Source organism: Eptesicus fuscus, chromosome 18, assembly GCF_027574615.1.
Source record: "Eptesicus fuscus isolate TK198812 chromosome 18, DD_ASM_mEF_20220401, whole genome shotgun sequence".
Lineage (NCBI taxonomy): Eukaryota > Metazoa > Chordata > Mammalia > Chiroptera > Vespertilionidae > Eptesicus > Eptesicus fuscus.
This window is the reverse complement of record NC_072490.1, coordinates 35,083,834-35,095,919: the sequence shown is the minus strand read 5'-3', so window position 1 is coordinate 35,095,919 and position 12,086 is coordinate 35,083,834. Positions and strand designations below refer to the sequence as shown.

At 33.2% G+C, this 12,086-nt stretch overlaps 1 protein-coding gene across 2 annotated transcripts in view; it reads left to right on the top strand.

Annotated features, from left to right (window-relative positions):
• Positions 1 to 12,086, top strand: part of PPARG (peroxisome proliferator activated receptor gamma) — a 134,596-nt gene that overhangs the window by 24,767 nt on the left and 97,743 nt on the right. For both annotated transcript variants that reach the window (XM_054729725.1, XM_054729724.1), the window contains exon 2: positions 1,834 to 1,907. The gene's annotated coding sequence lies outside the window, so the exon portion shown is untranslated. The remainder of the gene's footprint in view (positions 1 to 1,833; positions 1,908 to 12,086) is intronic.

Here is a 12,086-nt window from a genome sequence, read left to right as displayed (position 1 = left end):
ATTATATAACTTTTTAATTACAATTAACACATATACTTATATTTTATTAATATGAATATTATAAATAATAAAGTTTATATTTATAAAATAAAATATACTTGAAGTAAAATGTATATAAATATAAAATGTATATAAATGTATATAAATATAAATGTGATAAAATATAATATATATAAAATAAAACTTATGTCTGGAAACTATACCTTCTATGGTACAATGCAATACTGAATGGATACAGAAAGGAAATTATAGATCTTAGTTGTTGGAGAGAGTTTTGGGAAAGAATTTGCCTGCCTCTGAAAGTCACAGGAGCTGGCCAGTTTTCTGTTTGATTCAACTCTTAGGGCTACAAGCTAGAAATAGATAGAAGTTCCCAAAAATCTTTACTTTCTTCCTTTTTTAGTTTCATTACTTCTTAATGAATTCATATGTATTTCAAAGGAAAATTGAGACGAGTATGAAGGAAAGCTATTGTAATGATCTTAACCTGTAGTTAGCATTCTTTAATTTTTCAGATAAAGATTTTGTTCAGATTATTTTTATTAATATTTTTCTTATTGTTTTCACATATTTAAGCCCTTTAGTTGACTTACATATAAAAAAAAAAGTCAAAGTGGTAATCCATTATATTTTTTGTTTCTCATGTCTTATACATGTTATATATCATGAAGAGTTTTGGTGTGGATACTGCTTTTGTTTTGACAACAAATTAGAGAGTACTTATATAAATTGCCATGATACAGGTAAGCAGTCAGAAAACAAAACATGTAGGTCTAAAACACTGGCAAATTAGCTCTTTATAAAAGAACATGTCCCATTCTGAAAACTAATTGTCACCTTATTATTGATGTTGATTCTACATTAAGAGGTTTTCCATTTCCAAACAAAAGTACTAAACAATGTTAGAGAAACAAACAATCAACATATACTGGCTATAGTTTCTATCCTTTCATATTAGAAATACAAAAAGCGGAAAGATTTTATATTCATGACCCACTACTTTTATGTCTTATATGAATAACGCATAGTTTTTGCAAATTCCAATTGGAAAGGTGCAGAATTTTAAAAGAAAAAATTATAATTTTTTGTAGGTTAGACTGTGCAGAAAATTGAATCTGGATATTGGGTCTATCAAGGCCCTGATGATAAGGCTTTTGGCAGTAGATGCTGTTTTGTCATTAGGGAATGTACAACTATTCTAGGATCCCTGCGCCCTTCATAAGAGCAAGGATATGTGTCCTAAGACCTTCAGCACTTTTACTCAGATAATGTGCTCTCTGGGTCTTCCTTTTAAAAATCAGCTTCACGTGGAATGTCCTGCATCTACTATGCCTAAGTGGTTGTGACACATCACTGTACTATACCTTAGGCTGAACAACCATGTGCCATCTAGAATGAGATTATATTTTAATAAATATCTTCGCTGTGTATAACTTTTATCAAACATCTATCATTTGAGGTCATTAATCCTTTTAAGATAAGGTTTTCTTAAGTCCATACAATAAGGTAAATGTCATTATTAATATGATGTAAAAGTTGGATAAGATACATGACCTTAGCTCATGATTAATGACAGAACTCAGAAAGTAGGTGAAATGAATCTAATATATGTCTCTACGGAAAGATTCTATAGCCCTGCATGATTTACGAGTCAATAGCTGTTGGTTACTTGTAGAGGATACAAAACCAAGCTCAGGGAAAGCAAACATTCAGAATGAAATCCAACAGAAAAAATAAAATGTATTTGTAGTTGTATACTTTGGCAACCTGATTGTCTAAAAAATTTGAATATTGTGTGTATATTAAAATTCTTCTTACTTTTTAATTGTTTAGGTTTGAAAAGAGCCAATTCTAAACCACAGATATACAAGAAGGCCATTTTCTCAAACAAGAGTCATCCTTTAACAGTAAGTAAACTCAGAATTTATTATACTAAATGATCTAAAGAATACCTTTTTTTAAAAAATAACATGAAAAGTCTTCACAGTATTTTGTTGTAAAATTTCTTAGAGGGCTTTTATTTTGACTATCAGAATACTTTCTACTTTATAATTTACAAGTCGGTTGAGGGAGAGCACAGAAATTTATTTGTCTAAGACAAAACAAAGATAAGAAAATGACAGAGAAGTTGAGAAATAACTCATATCCTTAGAAATAAGTCTCAAGTACAAGTATATTATTTTAGGTTCCTGTGATACTTATAATTAAATAAAGATAAAAATTAAAATATTTTGCCTGGTTCCCTATAGGCCATGCAACCATGATTTTTGGTCACAAAGAAGAAAGTACCCCATATCCAATACTCCAGTTCCAGCTCCCAAAGGTCAAAGCTGGAATAATTTGAACAATAAAATAAATAACTATTGAATTAGATTATAGCTCTCCCATGTAAAATATATATATATATTCATGATTCCATACTGATATAAATAAATGCTGAATAAATACAGAAATGGAAAGAGAACTTTTCCTTACAGAGGAATTTAAATTAGTAAACATAAAAGAAATATGGGAAATAGAAAATTGCCACTAAAGAACCACAGTAATAATTGCTCCAGGCAAGATGAGTACTAAAATTGGTTAAAGTGTAAGGTGAAACCGAGTATGTGCATAACCTCAAAGTATCTCCCCCCAAATATTTATTAACTACAAAGGGAAAAATAGTGTCTTTACAGTGGGGAGTCCTGGCAGACACCACCTTAACCAAGTGATTAAGGTTAATATTGCATTAATAAGATACATTGAGCTCTGAAAAGGGCACATCATGCCTTTGTTATTCTTCTAAAAAAATCCATAACCTCGTCCTAGCTGGTTTGACTCAGTGGATAGAGCATCAGCCTGCGGACTGAAGGGTCCCAGGTTCGATTCTGGTCAAGGGCACATGCCCAGGTTGCAGGCTTGATCCCCAGTAGAGGGTGTGCAGGAGGCAGACAATCAATGATTCTCTTTCATCATTGATGTTTCTATCTCTCTCTCTCCCTCTCCCTTCCTCTCTGATATCAATAAAAACATATTTTTAAAAAATCCATAACTTCAACTGAATCATGAGAAAATCCTTAGACAAACCTAAATGGAGAGACATTCTATAAAATACCTGACTAGCATTTCTTTTTCTTTTTTCAGAAAAATTTAAAGAATATATTTTTATTGATTTCAGAGAGGAAGGGAGAGGGAAAGAGAGATAGAAACATAAATGATGAGAGAGAATCATCAATTGACTAACTCCTGCAGGACCCACACTGGGGATTGAGCCTGCAACCCAGGCATGTGCCCTGACTGGGAATCTGAACCATGACCTCCTGGTTCATAGGTTGATGCTCAACCACTGAGCCACACCAGCCGGGCCTGACCAGCATTCTTTAACAGTGTGAGGAGCATAAAGACAAGTATAGGCGGAAGAACTGTACATTACATACGTGCAGTATCTTATATATCACTTATACCTCAATAAAGCTGTTTTTTTTTAAAAAAAAGACTGAGGAACTACCACAGATTTGAAGGAGAATTAGGAGACATGAAACAAATGTAATGTGGGATCCTAGATTGGGTCCTGGAACTGAGAAAGGACATTAATGGAAAAAAACTGGTGACATCTAAGCAAAGTTACTTATAGTATTGTGCCAGTGTTAATATATTAGTTTTGATCACTGTACTATGGTCGTAATATGTAATGTAACAGTAGAGGAAGCTAGATGAAGGGTACATGGGAACTCTACTATCTTTGCAACTTTTCTGTAAGCCTCAAATTATTTCCAAATAAAAAATTCTTTAAAAATAATATTGGAGTCACTAAATAATAATTCTTAAATTAGATTTTCACTGATTTATAGAGTGAGTTTCTGTTTGTTTACAAATCTTAGAACAGGGAGAAGCAGGGGCATTGTTTTCATAAAGAGTATCCTTTGAGCTGTGTTTCTTAATCCTGTCCATAAACTGCCATCCTTACCCCCACAAGTTTGATCTCCACTTAATACCTCAGCCAGTTACTTCTGGTCTCCTGGAAAACCTATGAGTGGGGAAATTCCACAAGACTCTGCCTCCTTGGGAACCACATCTTAGCAAAGTTTTTAGTTGGTGATAAGCAGGGTCTGATTAGAATGTTCAAACCAAAACTGTGAAAGTATTTAGATCTCATTAATAATCTCTTGATCCACCGGTCTTCACTACCCAAGACAGCATTTGAACAAGAACTTAGAATTAGTAGTCTTATATTTAAATAGTGAAGATGAGAGAATATCATATTAACTTTTAGGTAAAATGTCTGGGAATTCAGTGAATACAAGTAGTACTGAGAGAACTTTGATTCTTAAAGGAAATCAATAGCAACATTAAGTTTGCTTAGAAAATCAGTTTAAGTTTAGAAAAACCTAAAGCCACTTTAAATCCAAAGACCAAGCTCTTGAAAGATGAAGTAAGTGGCAAGTATGTACTTTGGCATCTGAAAATGAGTATTTGGTTTGAATTTTAAGTGTTTGGGCATGAAAAATGAAATGCTAAGTATTAGGAATTCTTCCCCAGATTTTTTGCCAGTCTCTTGTGTGTTGAACCAATTTAGTAAATCACACTATTTCATAGGTTTTAGGTGAAACAAGAACAACAGAAGTTGTAGCTAGAGTAGTCAAATTCATAGAGACAGAAAGTAGAATGGTGGCTATCAGGGGTGTGTTGGGGAGGGGGTTGGGGAGTTAACGTTGGATGAGTCTAGTTTGGGAAGATGAAAAAGTTCTGGAGCTGGATGGTGGTGATGGTTACAAAACATTGGGAATGTACTTAATGCCACAGAACTGTACATTTAAAAATGATTAAGATGGTAAATTTTTGTTATGTGTATTTTACCACATTTTTTTTGAGTAAAAAAGAAACAACAGAAGTCTTCAGCAGTTACATTTCGCTTCTTTGCTAGGGTGCCCAGTTATGAGGAGAATCTCTGCCTCTGGACATTGATCCTTAGGAATAGATATGTTTTTAATCTAGAGATGGTTCCCCGGACATCATTTTTCAACTGGCAGTTTAAATGGCTCCTATATCATAAATTGTGCAAATAAAAAGAAACCTGGTACACAGGAAACAGTAGAGCTGGGGTGGTTGGGAGAGTTATTTGTGGAGTTAATTTATAACTAAGACAAATGAATCTATAAAAAGAAGAAAAACCCCATAAGAATATGTTAACTGATGGTAAGGGAGAAAAAAGAGTTTAGATAAAAGATATCTGAACTTGTTTGGTCCCAGTGATTTTATGGCTGAAGAATTCAATTATAGGTGTACTGGGTGGAGCAAATCACTATTCTGTAAATTACTAATAGGACACAACGATCTTTATCATTTTCTGTATGTGCTTACATGCAAAGTTCAGTCTTGCTCTCTGTAAATGGACTCTCAGCCTACCTATACTGCTATGTATGAATTCAGGGCTTCAGGATTAGAACATAGATAACGTTTACTTTTAAAACCTTGGAAGCAGGTAGGTGATACATTTAGAAATAAGATTAGAAACTAGAACAAAATGACTTTGCTTTTGAATTTTGGCCATTGGATTTGTCTCATTTTACATTAAATTTCTTTAAGACATTTTTATTACCGAAAACTTGTGAAAATATTTTTTTAAATAAAAAAAACCACACTTAATCACATATAAACTACTACTTCTTAAAATCAAAAGAGCAATCTCTTGTATAGGCAAGTATGTACTTTGGCATCTGAAAATGAGTATTTGGTCTGAATTTTAAGTGTTTAGGTATGAAAAATGAAATGCTAAGTGGCTTTAAGTGATTTAAACTACTTCTGCTTAGCTTCTTACAGTTCTTGTTAGCATGTTTACATTTTTTGCTAACTGACAATTATAGTACATGTAGCATTTTTGCTTCTTTCACTGTTAGATCATTTAAATCTTTGTGTCCACTTGGCTTTCAAATTTGTCATAATAGCAGCATAATAGTTCATCTTAGTGATATCACATAATTTACTAAGCCAGTTTTAGGTAGTTTTTAGTTTTTTATTACTATACGATTACTATTTATTCTAATACCATTACATATAGTGAATATCTTCATGCACATATTTCACTTTTTAAAAAATTATTTTCTTTAGCTAAATTGCTGAAAGAGAAGTTTCTATGTCAAAGAGTTTAAGCAACTATACTACTCTTGCATTATTTGTTTTTATGACATTTCAAATTACTCTGAGGATATATTAGTAGCAAAATGAATAAAAACTTATTTCCAAAGCATACATGATTCCTATTTATTTAAATATATCATTTTTAAGCCAAGGATTTGTATGTGTTACAGTGAGATGAAAGTAGAGAGGAGTTTCACCAATTACTTAGATATCAGAAAAATATGGGATTTTTGATGGTTTAGGTGTTGGGTGAAAAAAACCTACTTAATTGCAAGGAAGTTGTAGATTATTTCCTAAGGTTGTGTCAAATTTAAATAAAATGTAAAGACTGTGCTGCGGGTGTCTCATGGCCTTTAAGTCCACACCTTGCTGGTTGTTAGAAAGGAATGACTGCTTTAAAAATACAGCTTAAACAAAATAGGATGTCCAGAGCATTGTATACAATCCAGTTTTTTAATATTAAATGCTTTAATTTGTGATTTGAATATTTGAGGGGATATTGATTTTAGAATAAAGATATAACAGAAAATTTGAAGATACAATATTATGTGGTTAAATGTACTACAATAAGTAGGAAAAGATTATGGGTAATTGTCACTTTTTAAATTCTAAACTTTCATTTGGGGATTAAGTTACAGTTAATGGCATGAAATAGAAATAACAGCTTTAGTACAGTGTATTGTATTTTTAAATATTAAATAAGAAATGTAATAACAATAAAGATAATTTTAAAGAAAGAAATTATCTATAATCTTAACATCCTTATCCGAACTATTTTAATTTCTACAAGTTACCTTCCAGTTCTGAATACATATATATACACACATATTTTTATAAGTCTATGTAGTGTTTGAGAAAGTGAATACATTGCTATCCCGGACCCTCAATGTCTATAAAATTAAGGGATTCGACAAACAACCTCTAATCTCTTAGTGACTTCTAATCTTTTAAATCACTTTCAAATCTCTTTCGATTCAAAAACAATGTTTTAAAACATAGCTGTGTCTAAACTACATAATATTTTCTGGAAAAATGTATAAGTCCATCACAATGGGCACTATCTTTACTTAAAAATATCGTTCACAATTATAAAATGTAGAGGATTAATTCCTAAAAACTAAGCCTAAAAGAAAAATTTCTGTGATATAGAAACTATGAATTAGCAATTTGTTAAACTGTAGAATGCATGGTAGGGGGAGAAGTTTGATTATTTAAGATTTTTGAGTAATAATTAAAATAAAGCAGTGTTCTCAAAGTAGTAATAAAGTATGTCTGATAAGAGGATACAAAAAATGTTGGTGATTACTTAATTTTCATTTATATCCCACACTTTCATTCTCATAAGAGAAAAATAATTTAAATCCTTTTATAATTTCTTAATGTTAATGTTTTCATTAGCTAGCACTATGTAAAATTATTGATGTTGGCACCTAGTTAGACTAGTTAGAAAAAGTGTGCATATCTTCATTATCTCCCCTTCCACAATTTTGTTTGCATTTTTTTTTATATTTTATTGATTTTTTTTACAGAGAGGAAGGGAGAGGGTTAGAGAGTTAGAAACATTGATGAGAGGGAAACATTGATCAGCTGCCTCCTGCACACCCCCTACTGGGGATGTACCCGCAACCAAGGTACATGCCCTTGACGGGAATCGAACCTGGGACCCTTCAGTCCACAGGCCAACGCTCTATCCACTGAGCCAAACCAGTTAGGGCTTGTTTGCATTTTTAAAAAATTGCTAATAATGAGCTCTATAGTCCTAGCTATAGCATGCCTAATTCTTTGAATATCACCAATAACTTATATGTTACAAATATAATGTGCATAAATTCTACCACTATATCATATAGTACGAGATTAATAATTGAAAGCCACTATTATTCCATGCAACATAAGTGAAGCAACTATGATCTCTTTCATGTTATTTTAGTGTTTTTCTCTTTACCTTCCTGAATTCCTTGTCTTTCAGTCCAGATCCTGTGATCTGAAATCATTTAAATTATTAAAAGTTTTATATTTTTAACCTTTTATACTTCCAGTAGACAGGATATAGGAAATTTAGTGACGTAAATTCTTTAATAATCTTTAAAAGTCATAAGACTTGTTAGCTGTGACTAGAAACAATTAGGAATAAATTTCAGGGAAATACCATAATGGCATAACTTTTGTTTTCTTTTATTAGTAAGCCACATGGCTTTCCTCTCAAACCCAAGGAATACGTACTGTGGTCTTAAGATTTTAGTTTCATCAGCATCATAGAAATATATGTTTCCCTAAGTTTACTCACTATAATTTGTGATTACTATTTTTCTTATCTGCGAAGGAAGTACAACAGCTCCCACTGGGGAAATACCATGTTAAGTCAATCCTAAAATAAGAAATCTAAGGGAAAGGTCACATCCTAATAACTTGTGCAAATCTAAATTCCCATGGAGCTTTAAAATTATTTTGTAGGAGTATTAACAACGTGTTGTTGAACCTCTTCCAGATAGTGTCATAAAATTGAGAGCACTTTTGTGTACAGAAGTAACCACTGAAATATAAATACAGTTGACAAGATCTAATTTTTTTAGCAATCTATTTTGAAAAAAAACAGAGAAATATGCCATGACTAATAAACCACAAAATATTTTTTTGTTACTTTCACTGGAAATATCAGGAGTATTACTCAAGAAGTATTATAATAATTATCAATTTCCTTATCTGTTAAGATATTTATTGTGAGAATCAAAGATGAAATATACAAAGGGTGTAGAAAAATTTTACAGAATTATATATCTTTAAGGGATTACTACAATAATTGCCTTTAATTTTTATCTTTTCTAAATGAAGACATCAAAATATACGGAGGACAAGTAATTTATTCTCTCCCACTCAAGCTAAAAGTCACCAGTATACCCTTACAGTATTCTACTCACTGATCAAACCAAGCCATTCTTTTCTTTTTAAAATATATTTTTATTGCCCTGGCCGAGTTGCCTCAGTGGATAGAGCATCGGCCTACAGACTGAAGAGTCCCCGGTTTGATTCCGGTCAGGGGCATGTGCCGGGATTGGGGGCTTGATCCCCAGAGGGGGACGTACAGGAGACAGCCAATCAGTGATTCTCATCATTGATGTTTCTATCTCTCTCTCCCTCTCACTTAATTTCTGCAATTAATATATATATATATATATATATATATATAAATAATATATATATAATAACACACATATATATATAAAAATAATATATATATAACACACATATATATATATATTAATTGCAGAAATTAAGTGAGAGGGAGAGAGAGATAGAAACATCAATGATGAATATATATACACACACACACATATACATATATATGTGTATATATATGTATACACATATATATGTGATATATGTGTGTGTATATATATGTGTGTGTGTGTGTGTGTATATATATATATATATATATATATATATATATATATATATATATATTGATTTCAGAGAGGGAAGGAGAGGGAAAGAGAGATAGAACCATCACTGATGAGAGAGAATAACTGATCAGCTGCCTCCTGCATGTCCCCTACTGGGGATCGAGCCCTTAATCCGGGCATGTTCCCTGACTGGGAATCAAAAGTTAATGCTCAGTCTCTGAGACACAGGCCAGGTCCAAGTCATTCTTTAAGAGGGTGGGATTTGAGTGGAAGCTGTTCCATCATGCTGAGTATAATATTTTGCCCAAAGGATTGCTTGTTTTCTAGGACATAATAATCTTTTTTTGAACATGTGTTGTTGGAATACAGTCTTGAATATTTATTTATTTATTTATTATCTACAAGAGGCCCAGTGCATGAATTCATGCATGGGTGGGGCCTGGCCGGCCTGGCCCTGATCGGGGCAGATTAGGGCCGGGTCTGTCGGGAGGAGGAGACGATGGGAGGTTGGCTGGCCAGCCTGCCCCAATTGGGGCCCAATCAGGGCCGGGCCAGCTGGGGGGGAGGGGCCATGGGCGATTGGCCGGTGGGCCCTGCTCCCGATTGGGGGTGGGGCTGGTTGGGGGCGGGGCTGGTTGGGGGCGGGGCTGGCCGTGGGGGGGGCTGTGGGTGGTATGCCGGCTGGCCCCACCCCCAAATGGAGTGAGGGGGCCTATTGGGGGCCAGCAGCTGGGGGGAGGGGCTGAGGGAGGTTGGCCAGCCAGCCCCACCCCCAATTGGGCCATTTGCTGGCCTCAGTGGGCATCATAGCGACCAGTCGTTCAGATCGTTACAGCGTTCCTATCTCTGGCTTTTTATATATAGAGATTTATTTATTTATTGCTTTAGAAAATGTACATCTTTATTCCTTAGACTCTACTTTGTTATTACCAATTAAAGCAGAGCTGAATTGTTTTTTGCCTTATTGACCTACTGCTATTAATTTTCTTAATAGTGATTATGTGTTTTGAGTACTTCAAGGATTATATAAGAACATGCCTGGGTAGCTTCCTATTGAGACCCAATCTGTAGCAAGCCATTTGTTGAAGTTAATTAGATATTTATGCATTTAGTTATTTCAGTTTCACAATAATGTATTTATACGCAATAAGAAATATAATTTGCTTAAATTCTTACCTATGTGATAAGTTCAAAGAATTTCTGCAACTATACAATATCTTATTCAGGAAAAACATTAAATTCCTTCATTGTATATGTTAGTTCATTTTTTAAATTTATTTTATGCACCAACATGAAAAGGGAACAGATCACATATTCACCAGAGAAAGTGCTAAGTGGAAGGAATCACACTTTTAAAAATGTAATGCCTGTGTGTCTGACAAAGTAGACTAACTTCCTTTAAGTTCCAATCCTTTTTAAAGAGACTGACTTGGGATGAATGATGGCTAGAATGTGGTCGAGTGACTTGAATTTCATCCTTAGTGATACATGAAAGTTAAAAAAAAAATGTCGCCCACTTGTGTTCTCAATTTATGGAGTAACTGTTTTTACCCACCAGACTTTGGAATAAAAGTAATAGCAACAGCAAGAGTCTAAGACAAGTAATTTATTTGTACATTTCTGATCTCTGGTGCCAAAAGTGGTGGGGGAAAAGATCTTTTTATATATGAACCTACTGATTGCTGCTACTATAAATTTGTTTTTTTAACCAGTTTATTTCCTTTTTTTTTTTTTTTAGTTCAGATTTTCTGTATTCCTCACTTGAGTTATTAGAGATTGTCCTCTGACTCAGCAGTCTACCATTTTCAGTTTGTCCTCCCAGTTGGCAGAGTTATCTTTCTAAAACACACTGTGTTTACATTTTACCCCTCTTTCAGGGAGCATTAGAGACTTTGTGGTCAGCCTCCAACTATTTACTATCACAAATATTATGGTTAAGCCAAACCACACTGCTCAGTGTTCCTCTCACAGCATTGGGTTCATGACTGGAACGTGCCAATCATCATATATTGTTGTTGATTTTTGTAGTTTATGGAGTGAGCTTCTTAAGAATAGAGACTGTTTTCTGGGTATCCCTAGTACTTAATACAATTTCTAGCAAATATTATGAAAGTAATAAAACTATAAATGCTATTGAAATTAAATGATTCAGATATACTTTTATTTCTACTAATTAAGCATAGTATTATTAGCAGTCTTGCCTTAATATTATTTTAAATTTACCAACTAAAGATGCAAAGCCTGGTACAAAATGGAATTATATTAAGAGTTTCCATGATATAATATGTATTTAAAATTTTGTAAATTTAACCTTTGCATGGGCTTTTTATCAAATGTAGAAAATGAATCCATAAAAGCACATAGGTACCTTATCAGCTACTTCTTACTTCCATAATTTTAGGATGACAAATATTCAGTTTACAGACTGATTATGGGTTTTCAACTTCCTATATCATTTGAAGCAGGGCTTGTAAGTCAAGAAAAGGGCTATAATAGTTATTTATGCTGAGATTTCTTTTGCTCCTATTTGTATATGTTATTTATTAAATAAATACATATTGAGCTACT